Genomic DNA, 12,916 nt, shown 5'->3' on the forward strand with positions numbered 1-12,916 from the left:
AAATAATTACCAGCACCAATTTCCTCCAATTCCAAACATCTTGCATTGTTTTAAAAATTAAAAAAAGTTAGACATTACACTACTTAGCCAAATTAAACATACTAACAGTAAGGTATCTCACATGAAAGTTAATGATCTACTGGACTGTCTGGACTCCCTCTCACGATGCGTCTCAATCATCGGCAATTGTTTTGGAGTTCACAACTAGGTCTAAAAAAATATAAAAACTATAACTTAAATAATTAAAATATGTTATTAATCATTTAGAAATGAAAACTAAAAGCATAAAGTTACCAAATTCAAGCCTATATCTCTCGTCATCATTAGACATTGACCTTTGCCAGTAATGTGTGCAAATAAGAGCCTCCACAGTGGTTGGAGGCAATGAACTCCGATAAGCATATAACACGTGACCTTCGATACTAAACGCCGACTTAATGACAATCGTAGTGACAAAATTGGCTAGCAAATTCCGGGCTACTCGGGAAAGGATTAGAAATTTGGTGGAATAAATTAGCTTCCACCACTAAAGACGTCCCTAATCTAAAATTCTACAATAGCCAATTTATATCGGGGGTCAAGAATCGCAGTCACAAATAATGTTTATTTCTTCAATATCCCTCCAATATTTATTATATTTGGATTTCATCCTTATAGCCATACCATTTAGCAATCCGACACTATCATCACAACTCTGTTGTAAGTGGTTATAAAGTCTCGAGAGCTCCTCAAAGTACATGTTCGCAACACAATATTTGGAACCAGATATGCACACAATTATATTGTAAAATAACTTCAAAATTTGAACAAAGTACCTCATATTTGCCCAATCAACAGTGCCTAGCGCAATGAGCCCCTTTCTCTCCCCCCCCCCCCCCCCAAATTGGCTCCAACAAAGCATATCTCAAGACCTCATCATCGACTTTCATACGCTCGCACGCTCTCTAGTACTTTTGCTCTACATCCAACATCTTGTATGTGGAGTTTCATCTAGTGGGAACGTCCAAGCTTAACATACTAGAAGATGGGATATCAAGATATTCGGGTATAACCTTAAACTTGCCAAACCTTTTTGCAAAGCCTTCACGTACCTGACAAGGTTGCAAGCCTTGATGGTATGAGCACAACATCGAACATAGATAAACTCGTTATCACAAATTGTACCCTCTTTTATTGTAGTATTCCTCTTGAACCAATCTATTTTAGTGTCATTGGTACTAGCATTGTCAACTGTGATACAAAGTACTTTTGTAATTCCCCAATCATTTATACAGTCATACATCTCCTTTCCAATGAATGAACCATTGTGATCTTCAATTTGTTTGAACCTAATAATCCGCTTATGCAATGTCCACTCATTGTCAATAAAGAACGATGTGATACACATATAGCTAAGATTTTGTATTGATGTTCATGTATCAGTCGTAAATGACACTCTCTAACTAGTGGTAATAAACATCTCCTTTATCTGGACCTTTTCCTTGACATGCATCTTCAAACAATCTCACTTACTGTATACAGTGAAGGCATGAAAAACGAGGCTCAAGACATTACACAAATTTACGGAAGCCATATTCCTCAACGGCGAGAAAATGCATCTCATCTGTATTGATCATTTCCTCAGCAAATCTCTCAACATCTTTTCAGTGTATTCAGGAATTAACAGTTTCTTACTCTGCATACCATCAGTGGTAGTAGAAATTTCGTAACTTAGATTCGTCTGATCATTGGCCACCAAACCCTTGTGTATCTTATAAGTTGGGGGTGATGCAAATTATGCATTTACAAATGCTTGTTGGAACTCTATAGCACGTTTACATGTGTTAGAATTTTTTTTAGCATTACACATGCATCATTTCACATGCGTACTCATTCTCATACATAGCCATCTTAGTGAAATCAAGAAACCCATCTTGATCATTATGCTGAGGTATTCACAGGATATCTAATGCACTCATCCAAGTTTTGTGGTAAGATGGTGGTTTGACACATGTATCTAGATAAAACTTTTGCTTAAGTCTTTATTTGTGAGTTTTGGAGATGAATGAGAGCCAACAAACGCTGGAAATTATGATAAGTGTTCGTTGATTTTTTGAATTGGGCACTTCTTTTGAGAATATCATTGAATGGTTTGTGGTATGATGGCGAATATACTTGGAATATGATGAAGGTCAATTTAGGATTAACGTTTGAGCCTTTTAAGCCAACCCTTTGAATTATAGATCCCGATCCCTAGTAGCCAACTTTGAGCTAAGAAACACATATAACAGTTTTTCTTCATATACCTACATTATTCATACCTCTCCACATTGAAGTATAACCTATACACTGATTTTTTCTACCCTTTTTACTTTCAAGTGTGTACTAGATGTGAAATTATTTTTTATTTTTTATTGGCAATGAATAAAAAAAAAAAGTGAGAAAAAATGGAAGAACATGAGTTACAAGGTGTTCAAGTGAGTGACTTTCAAAGGTAAAAATACCAAAGTTTGGTAGAAATAGCATAATATTGGGGTGACATATACTTGTTCACCAAATTGTTGAGTTCAAAATAAAAAAGTAACAAATGAAAAAAAAAAGGCATTATTTGGTGATTTGAAAGGTTGAAAAGTACATCAAGTGAAAGATGTAGTTTATTGAGATGTACAATAAGATTCCTTAGGTATGTAATTGGAAGTTTTTTAATCTTTTTCCTTTTCTTGTCATATAGCCTAACTTAAGCCACATTACAACCTTTTATTTTGACCGTTTTGATCTCAAGTAAGCTTGTGGAAATAATGGTTGAATTCCCATTTGTTAGTGTTCCTATCATAAGATCAATGCTTACTTGTTGCTTGCTCATAATTACTTAAATCTCCATGTGAATGTGTGTACACCAGTTGTTAACTCCATAGAGAGAGCCCTTACACGAAACACTATTATACCAGTGAGTTTATGGAGTTGAACCTTTTGCTTAAGACGTTCTTGATGTTGTGTGTGTCAAGGTTAGTAGTAAGATGGTTATGGCTTGGAGAACACACACACTCAGTGGTTTGCTATAAGTGGATTGATCTTGATGGGTTATTGGATTCCTTAGATTGTTTTGATATGTGAATCTGGAAAGTGCGAATTGGTGGCTTGTTTTAGTTATTTTCTTTAGCCTTTTCCATCTCTTTTGTCTAGATATTGCTAGAGACCAGCAATAAGCAAGTTAGGCGTGTGTTGAGTATATGAAAATGCACACTAAATATCTTATTATTGTACTAAAATGCTAAAATGCGAATAGAAATCATACGAATTAATGTGTATTCTCGAATTGAGTTTCTATTTACTGTAGGATATTCTTAAGCAGATTTTTATATTTAATTTCAGGGTCTATAAAAGAGCAAGTCAGAGCCCAGTCAAATTCAAATGACTTTCAAGTGGGCAAAATGTTAGAACAACCTAAGAACTTTCAACGAGTGTATGATTCTTCAAATAAGGATAAAGATGGGGTTTGAAAATAATTCGGATCAAAGTCCAAAATGCGCTAGGAGACAGCCTGGACATATTTTAGTGTTTTGATCATAACTTTGCACTCATACCTCTTATTGATACGATTCTTAATACGTTGGAAATATATCTTAAAGGGCTACAAATCTTTCTCTAATAAGAATTTCTAAATTCAAACTCCTGAAGCACATACATGGCTATCAATATGAGTCCTAAAATTTAAGCGAGTTTTTAAGCGGGAATATGAAGATATTATGGTTTCTTTCCTACCCTATATAAGCATATTATTAGCACGAAATTGAGAGTTTTTTAAGGGATGAGACACAGATCTAGAGAAGAAAAAAATACCATTTTTTATTTTTTAGTTCTTATATGGAGAACTAAATCTTGAGTAAAGCCTAGGACGTAAATTGATCGGTGAAAATACTTTGACTTTATCTCAATTCATAGATTAAACTTTGTTATTTAAGATTATTCTATATTTGTTTTGGATATTATAAGTTTGAGACAATTATATTCAATCTTGCTATGGTTTGATTTTGTTGAGGTATAGGATTATGAATATATGATTGTGACCTAAAAAGACTTTTCATGCCATTGATGTGATCTTTTGTTGTATTATTGTTTGAGAACATAGTGTCGTCTTTAGATCTGATATTTATTTTTATATATAAAAATTGTGGTTTGTAAAGGGAGAATAGATTCTAGAATTAAATTTGAAAAAGTAAATAAATATATGTCATATCTTCTAATTAGAAATTTGGCGATATAATTCTTAATTGTGTATAAAGTTTGGATTGAAAATTTCTGAGCATTGGATCTGGTTGATGGAAGACCAAAACTTTACTTACATTCTTATCCGTGCCCTAATCTCATTTTAATTACGTGCTTTAGGTAGAATTTTCAGATTCTTGTTATATTATAATTTGATCTTTTCTTTCGAGCTTGAGTCTTGTTGTGTTTCTTCCAACTCCTTGTGGATCAACACCCTAAACTATATTATAACACCGCGTACTAGTTTGGGCGTAATCAATGGCATCTCAAGATGTTCGAGTATAACCTTAAACTTGTCAAACCTTTGGAGGAATGCCTTCACATACCTCACAAGGTTGCAGATCTTTGTAATTGAATCATCAATCTCCTTCAATCCCTCAGAAACTATGAGGTTGATGGTATGAGCACAACATCGAACATAGATAAACTCGTCATCAGGAATTGTACCCTGTTTTACTTTAGTATTCCACTCGAACAAATCTATTTTAGTGTCATTGACACTGACATTGTCAATTGTGATACAAAGTACATTTGTAACTCCTTAATCTTTTATACAGTCATTGATCTCCTTTCCAATGGATGAACCATTGTGATCTTCAATTTGTTTGAACCTAATAATCTGCATATGCAATGTCCTCTCATTGTCAATAAAGTAGCCTGTGTTATACAAATAGCTAAGATTCTATATGGACGTTCATGTATCAATTGTAAATGACACTCTCTGACCAATGGTAATAAATATCTCATTTATCTGAATCTTCTCCTTGACATCCATCTTCAAACAATCTCACATTACAGCATACCGTGAAGGCATGAAAAATCGAGGTTCAAGACACTACACAAATTTACGGAAGCCATTTCCCTCAACGGTGAGAAAAGGCATCTCATCTGTAATGACCATTTATGCAACAAATCTCTCAACATCTTCTCAGTGTATTGAGGGATTAACAGTTTCTTACTCTGTGTACCATCAATGGTTGTAGAAATTTCGTAACTTAGATTCGTCTGATCATTGGCCACCAAACCCTTGTGTATCTTATACCGCTGGCAACCCATAAGATGTGCTATTAATACAAAAGTGCTTTGATTCTTCTAATAACAACCACAAAGTTGCCCACATTGGTGGCACCTTGCTTGCATGTTCTCATGATTACCAGAGATTTTTGTAAAATGTTTCCATGTATACGACATTTTTTTTTGTTAGGTTGTGGTGGTTGACTGGCATCAATATCCAACTCCTCTTCCTCATTAAGAATACCCTCATATTCTATATCTATAAGTACTAGACTACTTGCACAAGAAGTAGTTGCTTCAGATGTGGGACTAAGGGTGGAAGTATTGTTGGGGTGGAGATTGGTTTTAGGGCTAAAAATCGAGAAAGAGAGAGTTTGCTCGACGTGCGCTCAACATCTGCTCGAGCGAAACTCAACCCATGACAATGGGGTCGAGATAGTGTTTTCTCATGTCCCGCTCGAGCCAATGTTGATTGGTTGTTCGCTCGATGCGCGCTCGACACACTGCTCAAGCGAAGAACTTAGTTTTTACTAAAATAGGATTTTCAGCGCCGTTTGTTATAAATATGTTATATTTTACTTGTTTTGTATGACTTTTCAGCATATTTTGAGAGGGAACAATTGTCAAATGGGTGCATATTATGTGAAAGAGTAAAAAGGCCCTAGAGAGTGTGAGTTGAGATTGAGTGATTGTTATCTCCTCTGATTAATAAGATTTTTGCAGCTCTGTAGACGTAAGCAATTTGCCAAACCACTTATATTGAGTGTCGTGTATTTCATTGTGCTTGCTTTTACTTTAGTTTACCATTGTTGGTGTGTGTGTGTGTGTGTTTTGCACAAAAACTGATATCAAGAGCGAAGGTCTGATCTGAAGGAGAAGGATAATGGTGGCTAGAGATAAGTTGAAAGCACCCCAGATCGAGAAGCTCGATGGCACTGATTTTGGGTATTGGAAGATACAGATCAAGGACTATCTCTATGGGAAGAAGCTCCACCTTCCACCGTTGAGAAAGAAGCCGGAAAATATGGACGATACTGAGTGGACCCTGTTAGATCGATAGGTTCTGGGGATTGTTCGGCTAACCTTGTCCAGAATAGTGGCACACATGTCAGTAAAGAGAGAACCACAACGGATCTCATGGCGATTTTGTCAAGTATGTATGTATGAAAAGTCGTTTGCAAATAATAAAGTGCACTTGATGAAGAAATTGTTCAATTTGAAGATGTCAGAAGGTATGTCAACTGTCTCTTATAGAGATTGAGTTTGATGATGATATCAGAGTATTGATTATGTTGGCACCGCTGCCAAATAGTTGGGAGGTAATGAGGATGGCTGTGAGTAGTTCAGCCTACAAGATGAAACTGAACTACGACAACATACGTGACATGATCCTTGCTGAAGAGGTACATAGAAGAGACTCGGGTGAGTTCTTGGGTTAAGGATCGGCCCTGAATGTTGACAAACGGGGTATAGGACATGCTACATCAAACTCCAAGAACAGGAGGAAGAGCAAGATGAGATCTGAGTGACAGATCACGTGCTGGAGTTGTGACAAGCCGGGCCACATTAAGAAAAACTACATGAATCAAGAAAGTGCTGAGAATGATGTTGTGAATGTAGTGGCTGAAGAAATTCATGATACCTTACTTCTTGCAATGCACAGTCCGATTGATGATTGAATGTTGGATTCAGGGGTTTCGTTCCATAGCACCTCACATCGAGAAATCATGCAAAATTATGTTGTTGATGATTTTGGAAAGATGTATGCAACTGATGGAGAGGCACTAGATGTAGTGGGAGTGGGTGATGTGCACATGACACTTCCAAACAGGGGCGTGTAGACTTTACAACAAGTTAGACACGTTTCAGATCTGAAATAAAACCCGATATCTGTGGAACAGCTTGATGACAACAGTTATGCAGTAACGTTCTCTGGAAGAGCTTAGAAGATCACTAAAAGTGCGCTAGTCTTAGCGCATGGTAGGAGATCTTACTCTTTGTATTTAACATCAAGGTCCAATAATGTGCAGGGAAATACAAGAGTGCAAAAATGTAGGTTTGATTGCACAAAACATGTGAGGAAGTCAAAGGGAGTCAGCTTTCTCGTTCTTCATGGAAGCTTGGGAAAGTTGACTGAGGTTGCCAAAATCGGTTCGAGACCGGACTCCTGGTGCAGTGGGAGTTGTGAGTCACCTAGTGGATGTGCTGACTAAGGGCGATGTACGTGGAAGACTGAAGTCAGGCTTGGCTTCAGTGCATCTTCTGGTTTGAAGACAGGAGCTGTGAGCTATAGAGATGATAGGGCTTAGCTGGAAACAGTGGCTAGCATGTAGAGACCCAGTCTCCAAGTGGGAGATTGTTGGGGTGGAGACTGGTTTTGGAGCTGAAAGTCGACGTGGTTAGAGCGAACCATGTGTGCTGACGTGCACTCCAAAACTCACAGGTTGCCAAACCACGTGCGCTCGACATGTGCTCAAGCGAAAATTAACTCATGAGTTCGCTCGAGGTGCGCTCGACAGTGGGCTTGAGCAAAGCTCAACCCGTGAGTTGGCTCGAGTCTTGGGCGACAATGGGCTCGAGCAAGACACAAACCCTAGTGTTCACTTGAGCCAATGTTGATTGGTTGTTCGCTCGATGTGCGTTCAACACGCCACTCGAGCGAAGAAAATTTTTTTTGCCAGATTAGGGTTTCCAGGATCATTTGCTATAAATATGTTATATTTGACTTGTTTGGTATGGCTTTTCAGCATATTTTGAAAGAGACCAATTGTCAAGTGAGTACATATTGAGTGAGAGAGCAAAAAGGCCCTAGAGAGTATGAGTTGAGATTGAGTAATTATAATCTTCTCTAGTTAATAAGAATTATGCAGCTCTATGGGCATAGGCAATTTGTCAAACCACGTATATTGACTGTCGTGTGGTTCATCGTGCTTGCTTTTACTTTAATTTGTCATCATTGGTGTGTGTCTTTTGCACAACAAGTATTTGTCGGTGTAGGAACTGCGGCATCCTCTTGTGGACGATCGTCCCAAATAGGTGTAGCATCCATATCTATATAAATTGTGCTGAAAAATTAAAGAAACGGTCAATAAAGATATGCTACGAAAAGAAAATTTAAGGAATTTGAAAAGCAAGCAAAAATGTGGACAGACTGTATCTTTGGTTTTTGTTAACCCATGATCATACTTTCTAGTTTGTACTACTACTATTTACTAAATTTCATTCCCAAACTGTGGGCCTAATTGGCAAAATAGTAGCACAAAGTATCGAAGAATTAGTGGCTTTCTTGCTGTTTGACAAAAAAAAGTACAGGATTTTGTCTAATGTTTGGAGTGGATAGGACACCTAGTACTTATGCTTTAAGCCTTGTAACTTGAACATGCTTGTAATTACGGTACGGTTTGGATAGTGAAATGAGATAATTTTTAATAAATGTTAAAAGTTGAATAAAATATTATTAAGATATTATTTTTTAATATTATTATTATTTTAAAATTTAAAAAAGTTTAATTTTTTAATATATTTTGTGTAAAAGTTTAAAAAAATTATAATAATAAAATGAAATAAAACATTTTTATTATTCAAACGGAACAACAAACTCAATTTTTGTGTTGACCAAAGATATCGTAATGTTTTTCTAGTTTGTTTTAAAAGATCATCAGATCTTTTAGAGCAATGCATGCAGATAATTTTAATGTCATTAAATCATTTCTTGATTGATATCCTTTTTCCCTTTTCTCTTCCATAATGGGTCTAAACTTTTGATGACTATTTATATCTATCTCTCTCCCTGGGTTCTTTTGCCAATCAATCATGGAAGAAAGGAAAATTGGCACGAAATATATATAAATTAGCCCTGGAATGTTGTATGAAATGGCCATAATTCAGTCTATTTGATAATTCATGCGTGACGCATCTATCCATTCATTGCAATAATACAACAACAAAAATGAAAACAACGAAATGAGCTAAATATATAATTAAATCAACTCAATGTAGTCAATGGCAACAATAATCGAAAAATCTCCAAACTTTTTAAGTCCTAAAACTCGAAATCAACACAAATCAAACAACAAAAACTAATCAAATAATTAGGAGGCCAACTTATGACGTCACGATGGTTGACGGGAAGTAGTCTATGGTGGGGTTGGGCTCGCAACGGCATCACGACAACGAGAACACGGGCTACGACTCTGAATTTTGACTTGTTTGACTCCGTCATAGTTGGAGCAGGCAGAGGTTTTGTACAATCCTATTAAAAGTTCAAATTCTGAAAAAAAAAAAAAAAGTAAAACAAAAAAAACTGACAAAATTAAAATTAAAATTGTAATAAAATCAAAATTAAATAAAGGCGACCTAGGCTGCACAAGGTCGCTTGGGGTTTAGTAACCCAGGTCTTTAACCCAAGCTTGCCTGGATTGTGAAACCTAACTCATAATGTCTAGTTTGGAGCCTGGGGCAACCCACGAGCCTAGTTTTTTTTTTTTTTTAAAATAATGTTCTTATTTTTTGAATATTTAAGCTAATGTGATTTTCTGAAAATTTAAGGACCTAATTTGTAAAATTTGATGACTTAGTAGGGAGCTTTATGTAAAAATGTGAATATCTAAAGACGCAACGACATGATACATCTCATCAATCCATGATAAATTGAGAGAGAGAGAGAGAGAGAGAGAGAGAGATTGAAAATCGTTACAAGTTAACTTTCAAAAAAACAGAACGGATAAAAGTTTGAATATGAAACAAATTGACCTACGACAAGACATGCGTTATAAGTTACATTGAAAATCGTTTGATGCTTTGGTTCACACGTGAAAAGAAAAGAAAAGATAAGATCTATACTATTTAAGAAAAGAAAATATCTCTACGACAAGACGCCCTTTTGGGGAGGCTTGCATAATCCATTATAAAATTATTAAGGAAGGTTTCAAAAATGAATTGAATAAGATAAGTTGAAATAAAAATTAAATAAAATATTATTTATTATTATTATTATATTTAAAAATTTTAAAAATTTAAATTGTTTATTATATTTTATGTAAAATTTTAATAAAATTATAATGATTAGATAGACATTGCTAGCAGGCCATCTAGCGATTACCACTTGGCGAATCGCTAGTCTTTTTTTTTTCTTTCCTTTCATTTTTTTATACAATTTTTTAATATTATGATTCATTAAGAAAAAAATAAAAAATATATATAATTTCACTAATAGTCACTTCCTTAATCATTAAGTAAAAAAATAAAAAAAATTAAAAAAATTGAGCGGTAACTTTGAACAGTAACTTTGAGGGGCTCCACAAGTATTTTCCTATTATATGAGATGTGAGCATTCACATTGGGTTCCCTATAAAATTTCTTATAATTTAGCTAAAAAGGACACTTCCTATAATTTTTTCCTAAATTTTACCCATCTTTCAAAAATCTTCTACATCTCATTCCCTATCATTTCTCAATTCTATTAAAATAATATTCTTTTATTACTTTTTTATTACTTTTTTCTCTCACTTCTATTTACAAATTTAACTACTTAATATTTTTTCTTATGTTTTGAACTATTACTATAGTAAATATTTTAAACAAAAATTTAAATTATTTTTTTATGGATTTGATAATATTTTTAAAATTATTATTTTTATATTTTAGTAATTATTTAAATTATTTTTAAAATTATTATTTAAAACTATAATAAATATGGGTATAAGAGCAAATGTAATTGTTTAAAAGAAAAATGTATTTTATTTATTAGAATAAAATATTAATAAAAGATGATTTACTGGTCATTCCCTAAAACAAAATCATAAAATAGGGAATGAGATGGGAGAGAGTTTTTAAGCTTTTTCCTAAATTATTTCCTATAATTTAGGGATAATAATGATATAGGGATGCAGATGGAGATGCTCTGAGATGAAATGAGACTAGTTAAAATAATTTTTTGTATCCAAACCACCCTAGTATTTTAATTTTATTTTATAACAAAATTATTTTTTAGAATTTTGGGATTTGCACTTTTTTAAATCTAGTACTTAAAGGATTTAAAACGACTAAAACTATTACCTATAATTAGGGTCAAGTATTACCTAATAAAAGAAGGATACGTGTCATCCGTACATCTAGTCAACATTTAAAATATAAAAAATGCTAGATGTATACAAATATTTATAAAAATAAATTACTTATAAATTGATGCGACATAATATAAAATAATAATGATAATTTATAATTTACGCATCACATTAAGTTAATCTATTTTTTAAATTTATTTTTATATAATTAGTCCAAATAAAAAGAAAAACCAGCAAAAGAGCAATTGGATCATGGATGTGACATGGCACGCTGATTGTATATTTTTTAATTTTCAAATACTGATCGGATGTACGGATGACATGTATTTTTATTACATGTGACGTGCCGATCAATAACTACACCAATATTTTTGGTGCAAGATAAAGATACATCTATAATTAATTTATAACTCATTTTAAATTAAATAATGTAATTATGACTCTTTATTAAAAGATAATACCCTTTATTAAAAGATAATTTAATTTTACTTAACTATCTTTTATTTTAAATTGTGATACTTTATTAAAAGGTAATTTTAATTTTACTTAACTACCTTTTATTTTAAATAGAATAGTAAATTACATATAGACTAATTATAAATTTATGAATTTCCTTCATCTTGCATATACTAATAGAAGGAAAAAGCTTCTTTGCCGCCTTAGTTTGATCGTTGGTCAAAGATTTTTTTTTTAATTTTTATTTAGTGATTAAAAAAATGACTTTAAGTGTATTAATATTTTTTTAAAAATATTTAAATATAATAAAAAAAAGTAAAAAAAAAATTACCTGGACGGCATAGTAGCCTTACCCACTAATAGAAACCTATGTTCTTTGAACAGATAACACATGATATCAACAATTCGTTAATTGATATATTTAAAAAATATAAAATTTTAAATAAGGTAAAAAAGTTTAAATGAAAACCGTTTTATTTGTTTTTATAGATGAGATGAAATGAGTTGAGATAAAAGTTAAAAGTTGAATAAAATATTATTAAAATATATTTTTTAATATTATTTTTATTTTATGTGAAGATTTAAAAAAATTATAATAATTAAATTAGATAAATTGAGAAGTTTTGTAAAAATAAATTAGGCAATGTTTAATCTTTTTAAAACTTTTGAAAAATAAAAACTTCTTTTAAAACTATTCTTTAAACAAGAAAGAATTAAAATTTCATGTGGAGATGGAGGGAGAGGAGGGCTCCTTCGCTGTTGTTACCACTACAGTGCTACACACCCTCCAACCTTTTTCAAAAATTGTGTGCGAGATAGCAGAGAAAGGATTTCTCACCGTATATTGTAGACTGTAGTGTCAAATCAAGTTAAGTCGTTAGAATTTTTAACGGTTGGTTTGAATATTAAAATGAGAATTTTTTATTTTAAATAAAAGATTAAAATATTATTTTTTAATATTATTATTATTTAAAATTTTAAAATTTTAAAATTATTTATTATATTTTACGTAAAGATTTAAAAAATTTACAATAATAAGATAAGATGAGATAAAAATATATAAAAAGAAAAAATTTATATCAGCTCTAAAGTCATGTTGCAATTGAGTTGAAGTTAACGTCGAGTAGTATACGAGT

The sequence above is a fragment of the Juglans regia genome, chromosome 12 (genome assembly GCF_001411555.2).
Source record: "Juglans regia cultivar Chandler chromosome 12, Walnut 2.0, whole genome shotgun sequence".
Classification (NCBI taxonomy): Eukaryota; Viridiplantae; Streptophyta; class Magnoliopsida; order Fagales; family Juglandaceae; genus Juglans; species Juglans regia.